The sequence below is a fragment of the Saccopteryx bilineata genome, chromosome 5 (genome assembly GCF_036850765.1).
Source record: "Saccopteryx bilineata isolate mSacBil1 chromosome 5, mSacBil1_pri_phased_curated, whole genome shotgun sequence".
Taxonomy (NCBI): domain Eukaryota; kingdom Metazoa; phylum Chordata; class Mammalia; order Chiroptera; family Emballonuridae; genus Saccopteryx; species Saccopteryx bilineata.
This window is the reverse complement of record NC_089494.1, coordinates 254,302,432-254,308,795: the sequence shown is the minus strand read 5'-3', so window position 1 is coordinate 254,308,795 and position 6,364 is coordinate 254,302,432. Positions and strand designations below refer to the sequence as shown.

General features: G+C 37.9%; 1 long non-coding RNA gene across 1 annotated transcript in view; it reads right to left on the bottom strand.

The window, feature by feature from the left end:
- Nucleotides 1-352: 352 nt before the first annotated feature.
- LOC136338553 (uncharacterized) overlaps nucleotides 353-6,364 on the bottom strand; it is a 44,698-nt gene continuing 38,686 nt past the window's right edge. Inside the window, exons 2-3 of the long non-coding RNA XR_010731973.1 lie at nucleotides 1,999-2,146; nucleotides 353-1,051 (exon numbers count right to left, since the gene is read on the bottom strand). This is a non-coding gene — a long non-coding RNA (uncharacterized lncRNA). The remainder of the gene's footprint in view (nucleotides 1,052-1,998; nucleotides 2,147-6,364) is intronic.

Here is a 6,364-nt window from a genome sequence, read left to right as displayed (position 1 = left end):
AAAGTAGCAAACAATTACTCTTGTCAGTTTTTGTTCCAGTCTTGGAAAGATCTAGGTCAACCTTTTTTCATTTTTTTTTTCTTCATTATGTTTGAATGCAGACAACAAGGACATTCACAGACTTATTCCAAAGACGTCAATTGTTTTTTAATGAGGCCATAACCCTGAGTAGGTCACAGAATATCATAATGAACGTATTGCTGTCACTGGGGATGGGACACTCTCGGCTGAAGGGTATCGATGAGGAAACACAATACCAGGACACAATACATTGGACTGCCCACATTTCAAAGGGCAGTTAATTAGTGGACGCTATATGAACAGTCCTTGTACTTTGTGCACGCAAGTTACATCTGAGTCAGTGAGAGCACCATGCCCTGCTCTTCTCAACAGAGGGCCAATTGGTTGAGACACATGACCAGGCTTTATCTGCACAGTCAACTGGGAGAATTAAAAGGTCAGTCATTCAATAAGAAACATTTTCCTCTTAGTGGCCCTGTCTAGCAAGGGGATTATCCTCATGAATGAACAAGAATGAGAACACTAGTTTGTGAGGACCTAGATGCAATCGATGAGAATGTTGGGAGGAAAGGGGAGTTGAATGAGATGATAGGGTGTTACTACAGAGACATTGAGGCTCTTCATCTTCAGCTCATCTATTTCCCTAACTGTCTTACACTACTCACTGTAGCACATTAGTGTGGAAGCAGGATGGAATTCCTTTATTTTCCTATCAATAGCAGCTCTATCTAACCTGTAGGCCATTGAACCTGTTGACCAGTTCACCTGGGACATCCTTCAGGTCGATCCTGATGAATAATGTGCATCCACCAAATCTTGGAATATGTGCTGCTCCTTCTGAGAAGGACTTATGACTCAACCAGGCAATGCTGGTTTCCTTTGTGGACAGCCGACACACAAATTGTTGCAACTGTCCACTGAATTTCCATAACAAAGTGGTATCTTTGGGAAGCAGCATCTCAGGCAGAAATTTCATTCTCCAGGTTCCCTAGTGTCTATGTAGAATCCCATAACTAGCTTTTGCTGTGGCCTGTGGATGAAAAGGATGTGCATCATCACTTACAAGTTAAGGTGCTGAAGAATGGGTTGTGCCCTTGTCTGGCTCTCTTCCCAAGTCCTCCAGCTGGATGCAGAGACTGACAGGTCCCTGAGGACACTAGGGAAGAGGATGGCTGTGTAACACCTGGAAGAAAGCCACAGTTCTGCCATATGGGAACACCTGAATTCAGCTACTGAAATTTGAAATTTATTAATTCTACCAACTAATGTTTCCCTTAATAATGACATATCCAAGAAACAGTTTAATATATTGACTCTGGGCCATCAAATTTGAATTTGAAAACTCTAATTATAACATGGTGCAATCACTATTTTTTGCACATCTTTTCTAGTAGAATTAGGAAAAATACCTTGTCATTTTTTTAGCTTTGCTCCCTAGCTGACTTGTCACACACTATAACAGGAACACAATAAAACACAATGAAAGAATGAGAATGTGAAAACTGCTCTTTAATAAGCACCTTCTCTGCACAGTAATCTATCTCATTTATATCCTTTAATCTGCAACATCTGTGTAATGAGCATTAATGCCTTATGTTTTCCAGAAGATCATAATCATTTCTTTGCTCAATGAGTATATGTTCATTCCTGATTCCGTATCATAGGTTTTGCAGGAAACGAGAAATAAAACTGTGAAAAAACTGATTTATTTTAGTAAAGTTAGTATAGTTAGTATAGTGCACTGATTTACAAATCTTATCTTTAATGTCAATGGGAAAGCTTTTTAAAAATACTGATCATATTGGTCTATGTGTCTAGAACTGTATATTAAGACACACAGCATAGCAGTGCTGACGTTAACCAGAGCCTTCTACTCCACCACCAGTACTCTTTCTGAATTAAAGAATTGCAAGATTGTTTCGTGTCCCATGAAGAGTACTGGCAGCTTGTTGGCTGCCATAATTTAGATAACATTACCTTTCAGTCCATTGAGATTTAATAAGAAATTGAGTCACGGTTGTTCTGGCTGCTTGGCTATGATGGGACAGCCACCAGATGCTTTCCACCATGTAGCTCTCTCCATGTCCGTTTTAGAGATGCTTTATATTCCTTTATGGTCCTAGAGCTGGAAGGGAAACCAGACAAAGAGTTTCAGTAATTTCTCAAAGGCAGGAAATAACTGAACTCTAGACTCTTCAGTTCTAGTCAATTATACATTGAATGGTACTACATTTTCCTTCTATTTTATTTTTTTCTTTATTTTAAACTGAGCATTTTTTTTATTTTCAGAATATATGAAGCCTTTACAACAAATAACAGTCTACAAAACACAATCCCTTTACACTTGATTTGAAAAGGAAAAATAGAATTAGCTTTCCCAGTCGAATTAAGAACATTAAAGTATTAGATGATATATGACTATGGAGAAAGTTTGGGCAGTGTGACATGATCAGTTGAAGGAGAGTTGCTATGTTAGTATGCTAGAGCTGCCCTGAGTGAATACCATTGACTGGGTGGCATAAACAATAGAAATTTATTTGTCACAGTTCTAGAGGTAAGGTGTGTAAGATCAAGTTGTTGGCAGGTTTGGTTTCTTCTGAGTCCTGAGTTCTCTTTGGCTGGTGGATGGCTCCATCTTCACTATGTCTTCAAGTGGTCTTTTTTCTGTGTGTGTTCATCTCTGGTGTCTCTTTGTATGTCCACATTTCTAATTCTTTTTTTTTTTAATTTTTTTTTTATTAATTTTTAGAGAGGAGAGAGAGTGAGAGAGAGAGAGAGAGAAGGGGGAGGGAGGAGCAGGAAGCATCAACTCCCATATGTGCCTTGACCAGGCAAGCCCAGGGTTTTGAACCGGCGACCTCAGTGTTTCCAGGTCGACGCTTTATCCACTGCGCCACCACAGGTCAGGCCACATTTCTAATTCTTAAAAGGATACTTGGTCATAATGTATTAAGGCTCACCTTAACAATGACATTTTAACTTAAGGCCTTACCTCCAACTAGAGTCATAAGTTGGTGTGGTGTCCAACTTATGAATTTTTATGGGGACACAAATCAGCTCATAATCATTGCTAAATGAATAGTATTGAATAACAATAAGAATGTCATAGACAGACGTCTGCCTCACGAACTCTACTAAGCAAACAGTATTTTTTCTAAGAAGAATTTCAAGTAAATGTAAACATCAGTTTTTATTTAGCTTCCACTAATAAAAAATATCTGATATACATAACATCACTAGCACTGCGTTAAACCATTTATTTTTTAGCTAGTAACATCCAAATTTATGAAGTTATTGTTGTATATTAACCTATTGAGATTAGTCTCAGTTTATTTGTCTTGGTATCTGGTGAACTGTTATATTGTCTGAAGTCTAATTGCGTGCTTTCTAAGTAAATACCCTTTTGCAGATGATCTCATGTCTGCAAAAGTAATGGTGGTATGATACCTAATTTCTCCCTTGCCCAGATCTATGCAGCCTTACAGTGCGATCCCTACAACCATGTGACAATCTTCCTCTTGCTTGGATTCTAAAATTTAATTGCTCAGCAGTTAAAATTCATAGTACAAAGTCAAACTTTAGGGACGGTACCAGCTTGGAGCTAAACCTCCTCCTTGCCTTTGTTTGCATGTCAACTGGATTTCCCTGTGAGCACAAATCCTATCAATATCCATCCCAGAAAACTAGCTTTAAGAATAACTGAGAATGCATGTGGGCAATGATCAAGCAAAGCTTTTTATCCTTCCAGAATAAATTTCAGGGAATGCATGGCAACTATGCCATTTTAGCAGCTAACTGCAGACATTTATATAGGAGGGGAGACTACAAATATGGGGATTCTTTCATCAAATGTCAGTGAGGGCGGTTCCAGTAGGTGCTGTACCCAGCGGAAACAATATAGCACAGTTGTTTTGAGCATAGCTAGCACAGTGGTTTTCCTCACAATCCTGCCTCTGCTATTCCCTACTGGGTGGGATGTCTTTTCAAAGGTTTCTTAACCTCTTCATGACTAATTTTACTGTCCTGTTGAGTGCAAGTGATGGAAATCATCCTTAATGATTGAGACTCAAATATGATATTGAATATAAAGTTGTAAGTGACAGTGACTGGTATATATTGAGTTTCAATAAATGTTAACTTTAAACATCCTATAGTATATTGTAAAATATTATTTTCTAGCAGATCTAAAATATATCATTGAGGTCAAGCAATACTCTCGCTATTGAACACCAAGTTTCAAGTTATCCTGAGTCCTATTTCCAGGGCTCCTGAGTTTTGCTTGATTCATGTTGTACTTCCATGTATGAAAATTTCCCCCAGTGGCAAAGGCTAGGCAATACTTTACACAATGGAATACTTCTCAGCCACGAAAAAGTAGGAAACATTACCCTTTGTGACAGCATGATGGACCTGAAGAGCATAATACTAGGTGAAATAAGCCGGTCAGAGAAAGACAAGTACCATATGATTTCACTCATATGTGGAATCTAATGAACAAAATGAACTTACAAGCAAAATAGAGACAGATTTATAGATAGAGAGCAGGCTGACAGGTGTCATGGGGATAGTTGGGGGGCTGGGTTGGTGAGTAGAGGGATTGAGTGGGAGAAAAAGAGAAAAAAGTCATGGGCACAGCACAGTAATTGCTTTGCAGGAAGGGATGGTGATGGCTGGGGAAGGGGGATATGAGGGAAATAAATGGTGACAAACAAGATTTGACTTAGGGTGGTGAACATATAATATAATGTACAATGTGTTGTGGAATTGTGTACCTGAAAAGTGTATAATTTTGTTAATGAGTGTCACCCACATAAATTCAATACGAAGGAAAAATAAGTTAGGCAGCCTAGAGTATCCACAGTACAGCAAAGCAGGAGAGACATGCCTTTCTACAGAATCTTTTGACTCATAGCTCTTATTTCAGTATCATCTAGAACAATGTCTCCATCAACCTTTCATCAACTTACAAAAAAAAAAAAGGCAGATTTTCCTCTTTGCTCTTCTTTACTTTACCAACCTTATCTATAGCTGACTCCTTGAAAGGAAACAAAAAATCAGTTTATTTGTTGTGAAATAATTCACAAATATTCTAAATACTGTCTATAGCAGCTTTTAAAATAATTTTTAAAATTTATTGATTGATTTTAGAGAGAGAAGAATGGAGAGAAAGAGAGAAATATCAATTTGTTCTTTCACTTATCATGTATTGATTGGTAGATTCTTGTATGTGTACTGATTGGAGTTCAAACCCACAAACTTGCCACATCGAGACAATGCTCCCACCAATTAAGCTACCCGGCTAAAGCCTGTCTATAACATCTGAAAAGTGTCTTAATAAAATAAGATGTACTTTAGACTTAAAAAAATGGTCCCCATTTATTTAAAATAATAATAAGGGGTGGAGGAGTGAAGGGGAGATGAGCAGGAGGAGGAAGGGAAATACAAAAGAGGAAGAGAAAAAGAAGAGAGAAAAAGAAGAAAATAAAATAAAAGTATCAAGTAGAAATATCTTTAAGCTACTTTTCCTCACACCTGAAATTTTATTTGGTAAAAGCCAAATTATTATCTTTCCCAGGAAACAGGACGTTTTTATCTTTAAAAAATTTTTTTTTCTAATTTTTATTTTTTAAATTTTTTAATTCATTTTAGAGAAGAGAGACAGAGAGAGAGAGAGAGAAAGGAGGGAGGAGCAGTAAATGTCAACTCCCATATGTGCCTTGACCCGGTAAGCCCAGGGTTTTGAATTGGCGACCTCAGCATTCCAGGCCGACGCTTTTTCCACTGTGCTTCCACAGGTCAGGCCAGAAGTTCTTATCTTAAAAATGCTGATGTAGAGGCAGACAACACCAAGCCTAGACTCAACCAACTCTACAAATAAAAAACCCAAAAACAGACAATGAAAGACAAAGAAGTGCAATCCAAATGAAACCACAAGAGACACCTTCAGGAGATGAACTGAGTGATATGGAAATAATCAAACTTCCAGATGCAGAGTTCAAAATAATGATTGTAAGGATGCTTAGGGATCTTAGAACAACAATGGAGGGGCAGTTTGAAAACCTAAATAAAGAAATAGCAAATATAAAAAAGAATCAGTCGGAGATGACAAATACAATATCAGAAATAAAGACCACAATGGAAGGAATTAAAAACAGGATAGATAGAGCTGAGGATCGAATCAGTGAGTTGGAGGACAACTGGAATGAAGGCATGAAAGCAGAGAAGAAAAGAGAAAAGAGACGCAAAAAGTCAGAGGAAACCCTTAGAGAGCTCTGTGACAACATGAAGAGAAATAACATCCGCATCATAGGGGTTCCTGAAGAAGAAGAAAAAGAACAAGGGA